We start from the raw sequence: 14,892 nt of genomic DNA on the forward strand, positions 1-14,892 counted from the left end.
TCATTTTGATACGTAACATGGTAGGATTTGATAGCGCTTGTTTTTGCTTTTTTCTTACATTTTTATTGCTTTTTTATAACGCTTAAAACGTGTTTGATAGCGCTTAAAAATCCTAGCTCTAGTGATGATGCACTCAACTGTGACTTTGCAAATAGGTACTACCAGAATTGGCAAAGTAAAAATTCTGCCTCCGAAGCAACTCTTCTTTCCAATACTTCCAATGAAGGCAGATAACAAGCTCACCTTTGCATTGTGTTGTACATGTGCTGTGATTGCGAATGAAGACTCCTGTGAGCATACTGAAGATCAGCGTGCATGTGTTGGTACTTACATATGTGTGGAAATCAGTGAAGCAATCAAAAATGGATAAACTGTGAAAGATGTATAAATGAAGTGTGGTCATATGCATCTACTCAGTATGACAAGCAAACTCAAACTGGTGGAATATTCACGGATTACATCGACACATTCTTAAAAATCAAGCAGGCAGCATCTGGTTACCCATCATCTGTGAAGTCTGACCAAGATGAGTTGGAATTTTGCTGAAAATTCACAGAGAAGGAAGGTGTTGATTTGCAACCTCTTGAAGTTGAATACAATCCAGGTATGCGCTCCCTCAGCAAACTGTGTCTAAATAGTTTGTGGGGGAAATTTGGACAATGTAACCTCAATTGTTGGATCCTACCATGAACTATTTGACATTCTCAATGATCCAGAAAAAGAAGTTATCAACTGCTATACACTGGTGAATGATGAAAATGATGATGATGATGATGATCAGCAGCAGCAACAGCAAAAGAGTATTGAGCTAGTTTCATGGCGAACTATTGATGAAATTTCAGTGGATGAAGACTTTGTCAACCCCATAGATATGGATATTAAACTGGATCGGACACTTACATTTAAATGTACAGGAAAAAGTGAAGCAAAAAAATCAACCAATCCCGAATCGCGTAGACCACGTGTTTCTCCGGGGGTGAAGGCTCTGATTGGTCAGTTGCCCGGAGGTGAAAACTCTGATTGGTCAAATTTCTCCGGAGGTGAAGAATTTTTGCTTCACGAGTTTCCGATCCTGTTTATATTTATATCTATGGTCAACCCAGTCATTAGCGCATATGTCACTCAGGGTGTCTACTGGCAAGGAAAACAAGGGAATAGCAAGGATTTCACTAGAGGTAGCAAGGAAGCAGGAAAATACCAGGGATTTTGACAATTTTTGTGTAATGGCAAGGATTTTTCAATTTTTCAAAAAGGTTCCTCTTGAATTTTCAATTTCATAATGCATTTTTTTTTCTTGTAATTTTTCTCATTAAAAATTGTTGATTTCTACTTTTTGAATCATACATTTTCTAAAGCTTTTGCCCTCGCTTCGCTCAGGCTGAATTATTTTGTTTGACAAATCTCTAATTAAACAAGTCAAAAGTGAAAAGTGAAAATTGAAAGAAGCATTCAAATAGAAAATAATGGTCCTATACCTACTTCTTGAATTATTATCAATTTTCAAAAGCGTTTGCCCTCACTTCGCTTTGAAATCGAAAGTTATAAACAAATAATAATGGTCCTATACCTACTTCTTGAATTATTATCAATTTTCAAAAGCGTTTGCCCTCACTTCGCTTTGAAATCGAAAGTTATAAACAAATAAGGGCCTATGATGAAAGAAACCCCATTTTTGTTACTTTCCTAAACACAAATTTACAAAAGTTTCTGCCCTCGCTACGCTCGGGATTGTTTTCTTTACTTTCTCGATAACAAGTCCAAGATGGACATTTTGAAGAAAAAACCAAGTTTTATAACCTAAAAATGAACTCCTCAAAAAGAAATTGTTTTCATTCCTCGCCGAAATACAAATTTTCAAGAGCTTGAGCCCTTGCTTGGGGCTGTTCTGTTTTTTTTTCAAAATCAATTTCCTTCAAAAAAACATCATTCAAATTCTAACATTTTAAAATCCAAAAAATAAACTCTTCGTCTTCACAATAAAAAAAGTATTGTTTTTGCACCTCTCGAGGTACAAATTTTCAGAACTTTTTGTCGAGTGTTCACGTAACCTCTCGCCCTCGCTTCGCTCGGGCAAATTGTTTTGAAATAATCACATTTCACATAACTATGATGGCTCCAAAAATCGAAAAAATTATAAAAATTTTCATTAGTCATATGAATGTTACAACAAGTACCTACACACGGGGGGGGGGGGCTTTTTAAACTCAAATTGGAAGCAAGGAAAATGGCAAGGAAAAACAAGGAAATAGCAAGGAATTTGATTTTTTTAAATCCAGTAGACACCCTGTCACTGCACAAGCTCGCCTATACCTGTTCCAATTCTTGAAACAACTGGGCGAACGTGTCTTGTACTGTGATACTGATTCAATCATCTATGTTCAAAAGGTGCAAGATGCAGAGATTGAAACTGGTTCATATCTAGGTGAAATGGGAAACGAGATGGATGGATACACGAAAAAGTTTGGCCCAGGATGTTTCATCTCCGAATTTATTTGTGGTGCGTCAAGTTTTGAAAAAATAATTAGTTAAAGTATAACTTGAATCAAAATTTTTAGACATTAACCACCTTCATCTTTTTTTTGTTTTCGATATATTGGAGAATAATCAAAAAAACGGCCAAAACAGCCCATTTCAACTCGAAATTTGGGCCCTTTAACTTCAAAATTTGTTGGTCCGATAATTTTTTTCATATTGTAGAGACATTAAGGTTTCGATCAAAAAAAAATTAGCTTTCTAGGTGCCATAGAACGGGCTAAATAATTTTTTTTGATTTTTCACATATTTTTTTGTCTATTTTTCAGAGACTTTTTGAGAAGGCGCTTTATACTTAATATAGATAACAATGAAAAATATCAAAAAATAACAAAGAAAAATAGCATAATTATACCCTAACCCCACTTCATGTGCCAGGGTTTGCATTTACAAATCAACAGAAACATTGAACACATATAAATACAATAAAAAAGATTGAAAATGCATGATTACCACCACATGATCAGGGGGACCACAGGGCACCTTGCAACACTCCTAATTTTTTATGGAATTGGGATTTTCAGAAATGAAAAATTTATTGCACTGATTTTGAATTGAAATTTCAATTCCACCATTTGTTCTCATGTGCATCCATCCGAGATGTCCCTAGGGTCTTGAATGCACCACCACATGATCAATGGAATTTCAAGGCACCCTGCAACGCTCCTAATTATTCATGGTGTTGGAATATTTGAAAATGAAAAATTTTATTACACTGATTTTGAGTTGAAATTTCAATTCCAACATTTCGATGGCTTGGTATAAAAACCTCGTAAGTCCAGATTTTTTCGAAAATGCTTTTTTTGTGGTTTCTTCAGTAAAAAACAACGAGGAATCCGAATTTAAAAACCTCGTAAGTCTAAAACGCATCCTAGCGCTCTAATCGGCGAAAATCAAAGATTAAAAAACACGTAAGTCCGACTTACGAGGTAAGTACATGAATTTCATCAATTGTAAATTTGAAAACCTCGTAAGTCCTTGTTAAAAACCACGTAAGTCGTACGTAAGTACGATGAAAATCTTGTATGTTGTCTCTAGAAACCTCGTATGTCCTTCCAAAGCGCTTTAATTAACTAATTTTATTTTATCTACCTGTAAAATATCATTAGGCCATACCATTAAGACCTCTAAAACATAATAATGCAATCTAAAACTGCAAATAACAAAATATGAATGTATTAAACGTTTTTTTGTTCTCCTGAAAAATGTAGGATTTTGGACTTACGTGGTATTTATACCAAGCCATCGATTTATTCTACAGTTATGCAGGTGTGTATCCATCTGAGATGGCTCTAGGATCTTAAAGGCACGACCACATGATCAGTGGGACCACAGGCCACTCTGCAACGCTCCTAGTTTTTCATGGTGTTGGAATATTCAAAAATGAAAAACTTTATTGGGATGATTTCAAGTTCAGATATCATTTCCACCATTTATTTTGCAGTTATGCTGGTGTGTACCCCTCTGAGTTGTCCCAAGAGTCTTAAAGCACCATCACATGGACGTAGTTATGTAATAATCGGCCAAGTGACATTTTTTTTTTGTCGTTTTGCTAGGTAAGATCAGTCGTCACGTGACCACATACCTACTTGAAAAAAAAATCACTCCAACAATCCATTCTAGAAAGTCCAAAAAACTTTTTTGTTTATGTTTTAAGTAGGTAGGTGGTCGTGAAGAGGGTAATTTTACCTAATGAAAAAAAAACATGAAAATGTCGCTTGACTGATTTTAACATAACTACGTCCACATGATCAATGGGACCACAGGGCACCAGCAAAACTCCTATCTTTTCATAGTGTTGGAATTTTCAAAAATGAAAAATTTTATCTGAATGATTTCAAGTTGCAATATTGATTCCAACATTTATTCTACAGTTATGTACCGGGAGAATTTAAGGGAAGATCGATCGTAATTACGAATAATTTCGGAAATTACCAAAAATCATAGATTTATGGTTTTCGAAATCTGGATCTGTGAAAATATGGAAATGTAGAATAGACTAATCCATATTAACTTTGTTGTCTGGATATCTTTTTAAGCACTGGGTTGGTCAATCATAGATGTGATTAATTATAAGATGATATCTCTCGCGATCTGGTCGTTAGCTCAGGGAATCTTCAGGGTTGTAATAGATCGCGGACGAATTTGGGGGTTCCCTCCTGGAACATAATTCAGTTATGATGAATCATAACAGTTTAAATTTAACGTGAGGTCGTATAAGATGAATCCATGATACGATTTGGGCACAAATTCCCACTGGAATATAAGATGAGGTGAAGAATATATTTTCTGGAACGGCTATAAGATGAAAAATAGATCGAATTTTTGATCGATGAGTCAATTTAAGGTCGAAAATAGGTATTTTCGACTCAAATATTTATTTGTTGGCATGTTATTAGATGGAAATACTTTGACGATTCAATGGTCTATATGCACGGGACCATTATAATAACTTGACTTGTACACTGGAACTATTATAGAGTGAAATAAATCGTGAACACACAAATAACTTCGGAACACGTTTATATTGGATTGAAACGCATCGCAATACCAATATTTAGTCACCAATTAAGGGATGAAATTGAAGGTTATTTGACTATTATTTCGAGGAAAAAATAGATTTTTGGATACTTAGGTCAATAACACGAGGATACTTATCAGAATAAACCTAGGACTGTTGGATACACGGGTTGCTTAGGTCAATAAAGGATTCACGGGTTACTTATCAGAATAAATACTTAGGTCAATAAACTCGGGGATGCTTAGGTCAATAAGAAAATAATAAAGAACGAAAAAGGATACGAAACAGAAATAATAAGTCGATCTCCACTGTAAACTTACAGAAGGCGATCCGAGGTCGATGAGAAATCTCCAACTGTCCCCTGGGGGACGCGAAATACGTAATTATTCAATTACGGACTCTCTGCAGTTCTGGGGGTTATTTCGCTGGTCCATATAAGATGATTATAAGATGAAAGGTCGCCAAATTGACCTAGACTGGAAACATTACTAGTCCAGAAATTGAAAATATTTCTAAGTCGAAAAGGTGACACTTAGAAAAAATACGGCATCAAAACGAACTTAAAGAATGGCCACTGGGTTGGGAGCAAGTCCCAAGCCCATAAACGAACATCGATCTCGTACTTAACACAGGAACCGAACCAGAACATACACTTTTATCGAACGAGAGTTAAACATGAGCTTTCCTCACCAAAAGTCAAAAGTAGAGTGTTTGTAAGAGTTGTTACTCGGATCGCTTCTTATGAAATTGTGATTTTTAGGAATAAGAGAGGGTAAGTTGTGCGCGCGCCACAAATTATGATTGGCTAAGCGTTACACCCGGAAGTATTAAGGAGCGAATAGGAAGTCGAGAATATGACGTAATATCTAGTCGATTGCATCATCTTGGAAGTAATATTTCCGGAAGTTGCGTCATATTTGATAATAAATAGGTAAGATTGTTTAGGTAGGTATACGGGGTAGCAGGTAGGGTTGATTTACAAACGAGTGGTCATTAAAGTCGCATGATTTCAGTGATGGAAAAATTTGACATCGATCAGATGAGAAAAATCCCAAGTATTTTTCTCCCACTTATAAGCTGACGGATTATGTCGTAACATTTCTCCCACTTAGTTGGCATGGAATCGCTATTATTACGTACGATGTAAGTCGATTTTTTCTCCCAGTATAGGCGCAAGAAAAATGATATTTTTCTCCCAGTATAAGATGGCATAAAATGTTTTCTCCCAGTATAGACGACTGGTTTCTAACAGCTTTCTGTCACTATAGGTGGGAGAAATCGGTTAGTTTTCTCCCAGTATAGGTGACATAAATGTGATCATTTTCTCCCATTACAGTTATGCTGGTGTGTATCCATCTAAGATGTCTTTAGGGTCTTAAATGCACAACCACATGATCAGTGGGACCACAGGGTACCCTGCAGGCTGCAACGCTCCTAATTTTTCATGGTGTTGGAATATTCAAAAATAAAAAGTTTTATTACACTGATTTTGAGTTGAGATTTCAATTTGAACATTTATTCTACAGTTATGCTGGTGTGTATCCATCTGAGACATCCCTAGGGTCTTATATGCACCACCACATAATTAATGGGACCACAGGGCACCCTTCAGGGCTCCCTACTTTTCAGGATACTGCAATTTTTGAAAATGAAAAATTTTTCTACAGTAATTTCCCGCTGAAATTTCAAACCGACCATTTCCTTCGATATGCTTATGTGTCCACCTGTAATGGCTCCAGGGTTCAAAATACACCACCACATGATGAAATGAGCCACAGGGCACCCTGCAACGCTCCTAATTTTTCATGGTATTGGAGTATTCAAAAATGGAACATTTTTCTGCAGATTTTTATAGTTGAAATATCAAACCCAACATTTTTCCCCAGATAGAGGCACACACCAATACTTGGTAGCCACCATGATGGGCCCCTGTGCTTGGTATGTCTCTCCCCAGATGCACATGTGGGGGTAGAGAGTGTGACAGGGTGTCTGTGGATTTTTTTATTTTTAGGTTTGTTATGGCTGTTGGAGTTACTTGTTTAGAGTATGCTCTAACTACATCCCTTTCAAAAAAAAAATGTAAAAAAACATCAACACTTCACATAGCACTTCTTACTTTCAAGTTTCAAATGAATAGAATTAGTGTTAGTGCATCATCCCCTTTGTAAGATATGGACAAAACAACATTTTTGTTCTCGACCGTTATCTGTACCCACTCTACTGAGTTCAAAAAAAAAAAAAAAGAAAACTAAAATATTTATGGTTGAAAATTAATTTTAAAATTCTCTCAATGAAGCTAACATAAGTTCAGGAACTGAAAAAAAAAACATGACAATTTTTCATGTCCAGGGCTCTGCAAAAGTTTGTTAATTTTTTTTTTGTCTGGAGGTATGCAAATGTTATGTCTGAGACTGTGCTAAAAAAATGGTCCAGAGTTGTGCTAAGTCCGGTGATATGCTAAGCCACTCTATTTCGAACAAATCTCTTTCTAGCAGGTTTGAATAGGGTATATGTATCTTGAGATCTTAACCAATCTATAACTTCATCTTTTGAAATTTTACCTTTCACACGTTTCAATAAAGGATGTACTCCTGCATATGCCTGAGGTTGCTCAACATTGTAGTAAATATTTTCCAACTGTCTCTGTTTACTCGCCATTACCATTTATTTTACAAAAGATGCCCACTTTGGATTCCCTTTTCTTTCTCTTCCTGACTTTCTTGGTACTTGAGGTGTACGTAAAGGTGTATGATACTGTGTTTTCCTTGCTGATCCACCAGGTGTGCTCAATTGCAATAATGAAGACCAACTGGTATTGCGAAGAGTTGATTCAGGAGTGCTAGTAGCCTCAAATTGGGGGTATAGAGACAGGTGACCTACACTACTTGGTCTATATTTTGTTGATGTATAAGTTTCCCAATGATTTTGGTTTATTATGAAGGTATCTGGTACATTTAGTCTTTTTAGTGTTGTACAAAATTCCCTCATCCCTAATGGGGCATCAGCTTTTCAATTACTTAATAAATCTCTCATCAAATCAACAATATTTGAACCTGAAATTTTGTTACCCCCAATACTAACTTCACCTACATCATTCCATTTTACCATATCTGAATGGCCTATCCAATTTAACATAGCATTAGCTTTTCTTTGCATTGTGACCGGTATTGTTTCCAATATTTGTTCATTTGACATTTTATTTTCTGTAGAGGACAAATTACTACTACTATTTTCTTGCACCCAAGGTTTACGTTCTTCGTCAATATGCCGAAAATATCGCTGTAACAACTGATAGTACATTGACCATTTATCTCGATCTCTAGTACTCTTATCATTTAAAATGGTATGCATTTCTTTTTCCAAATTTTCTACTGGATCAATTTTTCTCGGCTCATATTCTTGAATGTTGGGTACATTAATACTATCTGTAGTAGGGTTTGTAATCTTATGTGCTGACAGCATATCTGGAGAAATGAGAATCATTTTCTTCACATGTTGCATTTTTTTCTACTTCTTTTTTCTTCTCCCTCTCACTTTAAATAATGAGTAAGTAACAAGGTAACAACTGCTCTAAGTTTGCACCATCTTTCTGTACAAGAAGATCTCGTTTACTTTTCCACTGGTGAGGCTGTTGTATCAAAGTATGTAACAACCACCTGAATCAAGATAAGTTTGTCTTCTGAGCTGGTGTTAGTGGTACATTTCCTTTCAAAGTATTCAAAGCACATTCACATATTGCAATTATTAAGCCAGCATCTGCATCTGTAAGTACATTTGCTCTTTGTTTGGGGTTCATTTTAATGAGGGTTTGGAGCACCTCAAAGTTATTCCGCACATTTCAAGACATGATGATCAACTGAACACGTTTCACAAAATGCTACTCTTTTTAAAGACCCACCTACTCTACCCTTTAATCATCACTTCTTTGGTACATAGACATGATGGCTCTTATCAGATGGAAATATATTTGTTCTGAATCGAATTTCCTCTAGTGTATTTTGCTTTAAATCCAAAAGTAGGTACCCATAAGGTTGTAAAGTTGCATCATTATAAGCTTCTTGTATAAATTTTATATTTTCTGGACACAGCTGTCTAGCTAAATGCTGGATTTGGGCCTTATCTCTAGGATTCTTGAAATATACAATGTAATGAGCATTTAATAAGATGTCTCTTTGACCTTTACCTTGATGAAAAAGATTTTGGGTTATAAAAAATACTCCAACATTTCTATGATGACAACCTTTTGTAAATAAATCAACTACTGAGTTGTTTGATTCACGCATCATATCATCAATAACAATCAGTCTAGGTAATTTATTCTCAAAATTCATTTTGGGCAGGCCTTCATCGAATTTTATATCTGGATACTCGTTATACCAACTTTTCCATTCAGAATAAAACCAAATTATTTCATGAAATTGTAGGTACATCACACATTTCCTTCTTGTACTTTATAAATTTCAGTAGGTACAAACTGTGTCTTCCCACAACCTGAAGGACCTGCAACTATTGCTGCAAATGGGTGTTTCCACCTCACATCTAAATCACAGCTAGCATCCATCCTGTTCAATGTGTTGTGAAACACTAACAGAGAATATCTCCTAAGTTAGTATAGCTTAAAACTGATGACTCATTTCCTGTTGATAAGATAAGGACTTCCAAAAATACCACCTAAATTAAACCAAACAACAACTTGAAACTGATGACTCATTTCCTGTTGATAAGATAAGAACTGTGAATGCCAAATAAATTAATAAAAGATAAAACTGATGACTCATTTCCTGTAGATAAGATAAGAACTTCTGAGAACAATGGTTAGATGAAAGCAACCAAAAAAATTATTGTTATCAAAGAGAATGACTCATTTCCTGTTGATAAGATAAGGAATTCTGAAAATAAAATTTATGACTCATTTCCGGCTGATAAGATAAGACCTTTTGTGTTTGCCAACTTTATAGACAGTGTAGAGGAAGACGAAAATCTAGTACTTTCAGAAACATCAGTAACGACGTCGCCGCCTTATAGAGAGCACTCGCGGCGAATTGGGTGCTACTCTCTCGCAACATTATAGGGAGTTTTATATGAAACACACATTGCACACGATCAATTTTTTCATTTTTTTATGCTAAAAAATTTTTTAGGACAATTTTTTTTGAAATAAATGATTTTTAATGTTTTTTAAATTCCTTTTACATAAATATGAGCCATGAAATCGGAAAATTGAAACATCAGAGGTAATTATTTTTACAATATAGTAATATAGAAATATATGCTCGTAAGAATAAATAATAATAAGTGTAAAACGATCGATCAAATTATTATTTTATATTTTTTTGATTTTTTTCATCGTAATAGAGAAATAAATAAATTCAGTTTCTCATTTCTTACCTTTTTTCCTAGTGATATTTCAGTATATGATTAAATATGTACCTACCTATACCTAATACTTGAAATAAAAATAACAATTTCTCATAGTTTTTGCATTTTTCATTTTCATTTAAATTTTTAATTCATTTACTTAACAATAGAAATGAAAATTTGAAAAATAATAATTTGATCAAACAAATTACCTATATTTTTATTTTATTCATTGTTATATTTCTATAATATTGTAAAAAAAACATCGGAGCTAGCATTCGGACGTAAGTTTTTTTATTTAATGAAAATACTTACCTCCGAATGCTAGCTCCGATGTTTCAATTTTCTGAATTTTCCGATTTCAGTTTCATCATTCATGGCTCATATTTATGTAAAATAAATGAAATTTCAAGAAAAAATTCTCCTAAAAAACTTTTAAAATAAAAAAATCGAAAAGTTCATCAACTCAATAAAAAAATGTTGAAAAAAATATCTCGAATTGAAATTGTCCTAGAATCATCAATCATTTTTTCCAGCGGAAAAAATTACAATTCGATAGTAAATGACAAGATGTAAATTTTTTTGGAGCTTTGCTGACTTTTCTTTTTTTTTTGAGTAAAAAAAATTTTTCAAGTTCCAAATCCAAGAGGGTATGAATATGAAATATAAATACAGCCATAGAATTGTATCAATACCACCAGAGGTGGTATTGATTGTATGATAAATGCACTTTCCCATTTTTCCCTCATTTGTTTGGACATGAACTAAAAAAAATTAAATTTCCTATTGATTGCCTGATTGGTAATATTGATTATTGACATACACATTTTTTCTCAATAGTCAATTTTGTACAAAAATTGTGATTTTTAATTTTAACATTATATTATTTTTTATGAACAAATTTTTATACAAATATACAATTGTCAACTCTGAATTAGAATTAGAATTACCTATGCGAAATTTTCACTTTAATTTTCATTTTTCAGAAAACACATAGGTATTTTAATAAGCCAAACTCAAAACGTGCAGAATTTTATCCTCTTCAAAATTTGTTTATTATCCAAAGCGCTATAAAAAAATAGCAGTTTAATTGAAGTTGAATTTTTACCGCGCGCAACAATTTTTTACGACTTTGAGCTTCAATAAGTTTCGAACTGTTAGTGCTAGCGTTTTGAATGAAAACTCATTTTGAAGAGGATAAAATTCTGCAAATTTTAGTTTATTAAAATACGATGTAGTTGATGAAAATTTCGCGTAATTTTAATTCAAAATTGACATGCATAAAAATTTGTCCATAAAAATGAATATTAAAAATCACCATTTTCGTGTGAAATTGAAAAAAATTTATACCAATCGATAGGAAATTTCATCTTCTTTAGTTCAAGTCCAAAAAAAATTTTTCCAAACCACTTCATTTTCATGAAAAATGGGAGAAAACGCATTTATCCTATGCGTCTACGGCTGTTTTACTCGCATGTTTACGTTTTCTTAGCACCCATTTCGATCTGACGCGCTCTGTCGGATTAGTTCAAGCGAGCGACACATTGGAGGACGGTATTTGAATTTTCTCCGGTTGAAGATTTTCGTCTTCCCCTAGACTGTCTATAGCCAACTTAATTAATTTTACTTAAAACTGATAACTCATTTCCTATTGATAAAGATAAGATAAGAAATTATGATGCAACATTCCTCTATCTTCCACCAATCAAATGCAAGCCCGCCTCCAAAAATAGGAGTGGGGGAAGCAAATGTGGCGCGCTCTACTTCGGCAATGTTGGCCTAACCCTCCCTACCTCCCAGTCATTTTTTGTGTATGCTTTGTTCAGTTCAGACGTGTTCGTGTTGCGTGCTCCTCTTGCAATTTTTTTTTAAACATTCGAGTTTGTTTTTCTTCCTACCTGATTCATTTGGTAAGTTTGTATTTGTATGTACCTACTTGATTTTATTATTTTTTATTTGTTTTATTTTTTGTTCATGAAGTTTTGAAAATGGGGGGAGGGGGTAGTATAGGTAACATATATACTCGATTACACATCAAGGGAGGGAGGGGAGGGGGCTTAGGGTTCTGAAAACATCGCGTTGTACTATTAAAAATTTTGGGGCAGTGAAGGGGGCGATTTTGTGGATGTGATGTGTTCAGGTGAGAGGAGGGGTGGTTCGTGAGGTTTTGTAGGGGTGAGGTGAGGTGTGGTGAGGCGGGGTAGGGGAGGGGAGGGGAGGGGAGGGAAGGGGAGGTTAAGAAACCAATCGATTTGTAAGGTTTTGTAGGGGTGAGGTGGGGTAGGGGAGGGGAGGGAAGGGGTGGTTTAGAAACTGTAGGCAACCAGCAGTGCATGGCGTAGCCATCTCGCCCCTGGTGTAGAGGTTTAGAAAATGTATGCAACCAGCACTGCATGGTGTAGCCATCTCGCCCGGGGTGTAGAGGGTTATCCTTACTACTAATCTTGATTGTTAATAGGCATAAAAATGGACAAAATGCTGTTTTGAGGGGTAAATATGAGGGGAGGGCGTCGGGGTTCATTTCATCTCTCATATACTCCGATAGTTTTTTTGTGTTTCTTAGAAAACCCCTCTCATTTGAATAGATCTAGCCCCCCCGGGGGGGAGAAGGACAGTTGCTATATTGGCAGATCGGAAATTTGACATAGAACACAAAAATAATGCTATTTTCGACGTTAAATCAACCCCTTGTGATAAAATCGAAAAAAAAACGCCGAGACGGGAAGATTTTCACGCTCTAGAACGCAACGCATGCGGGGTATGGGGTGAGACTTTTATCATGTTGAATAGGACCCCTTCCACTACAGTATCCCGCAAAAAAACCTTTTGTAGGAATTACCAAATTAGTCCGAATAAAAAACTTGATATTATTGGACTACCGTGACCAACCGAAATATTCAGCAGAAAACTTTCTAAGGGGTTCACGATATTTCTTTCCACCCTGTAATAGTGTACTTACTATGTACCTAAACCTATATATCTCAATTTTCAATTCATTTTTATAGCATTTTCAAAATTATTGACATTCAGGTACTTGGGTACTTATTTACTATTTGAAGTATTTGAAATTGAATAGCTACCTGTTGTTTTTAATGGATGTTGCTTACATTATTTGCAGAATGAATCTGAGCATGAACTGATCACATTGAAAATGCCACTAATGTTTAGAAATTATGTTATTGAAACCGAAAACAATTTCCCTGGTATTAAAGCTGTAATACCACCAAACGTCTTGAATCATTCAAAATTCCATCTGGACGTCCTTCAAAGGAAGTATAATTGGATAAAAATCCTCACTGAAGATGAGTATTCTAATAATGTCCTTGTAAAATTGCTGAAATCCACCCTCAAAAAAAATTTTTTTTTGAATGAAAATATTCCTCAAGATAAGGACATTCAAGGCTTGAGCAAAGATCAGCAAAAAATGTATAACGAATTTATTGAAAAATTCTGTCACGGGATTGCTGTGTCCATTGATAATATTAACAAGATAATGGAACATGATAATTTTGGTAGGTATCCAAGAGTGGACTTACTGAAAATGTTTGAGACAGCATGTAATAAATACGTGTCTTTGTTTTATCATGCTGTTATCTGTCCTGCGAATCCCGATGAAGAAAAACCACTGTAAATTAGTCATACCAAATTTATTTTTAAATCCCATTTGTAATTACCTACACCAATGTTCTGTTTCAATATCTTATTACTTACTTTATTACTTACTTTATTATAATTTTTTTAAATTTCAAGTATAAAAATCACTTTATTATAATTTTTTTAAATTTCAATTGAATCGGTGGGAACGGAAAGGGGCTAAGTCCATTTTCGAACTTTTCAGAAATAACAAAAAACTGATTTATTTGAAAATCAAAAATTTTTGGTAAACATGCTTAAGGTTATTGAAAGAGGACCCCAAGACACAATTTTTAGCTCTGTTTAGAAAAAAAAATATTCATGTGCGCCGGCGCTGTTGCTGCCTAAACAAATGGGACTTAGACCCTTTCTGCACCCAGTCGACAAAATTTCTTTTGAAATTGCTCGAGCACGAATGGGGCTTGATTCTACATCTAAGTGCATCATTTAGACTGCTATCTCATTTCAATTGACCAAAAACCCCTTGAGTTCTAAGACTTTTTGCTGAAGTTGTTTTTTGTGTGTCAACTTTCAATATAATTACGTGAAATTTTGAATGGACAAATGGACATATAGGTATTTTAAGGCACCAAAATGTTTAGAATTTCATCCTCTTTCAAATGGTTTTTTACCAAAAGCACTAGTGCTTACTGTTCAAAAGTTTCTCAAGCTCAAAGTTGTGAAAAGTAGTTAATCGTGGTAAAAATTTCTCGGCAATGGTATGCCTACTGAGGCTCTGGTTGACCAATGTCGTAAGGTGTAATGTGGGAGAGCGTCCGTTGTTGGTTCACAAGTTTGTTGCACCCTATCGCGAACTTAGCCACCAAAAATAATGCCTATGATTTCCC

At 34.8% G+C, this 14,892-nt stretch overlaps 1 long non-coding RNA gene across 1 annotated transcript in view; it reads left to right on the forward strand.

Moving 5' to 3' along the window:
- LOC135844484 (uncharacterized) overlaps window positions 1-14,183 on the forward strand; it is a 36,954-nt gene extending 22,771 nt beyond the window's left edge. Inside the window, exon 3 of the long non-coding RNA XR_010558543.1 lies at window positions 13,530-14,183. This is a non-coding gene — a long non-coding RNA (uncharacterized LOC135844484). The remainder of the gene's footprint in view (window positions 1-13,529) is intronic.
- The last annotated feature ends 709 nt before the right edge of the window (window positions 14,184-14,892 follow it).

This window comes from Planococcus citri, chromosome 4 (genome assembly GCF_950023065.1).
Source record: "Planococcus citri chromosome 4, ihPlaCitr1.1, whole genome shotgun sequence".
Classification (NCBI taxonomy): domain Eukaryota; kingdom Metazoa; phylum Arthropoda; class Insecta; order Hemiptera; family Pseudococcidae; genus Planococcus; species Planococcus citri.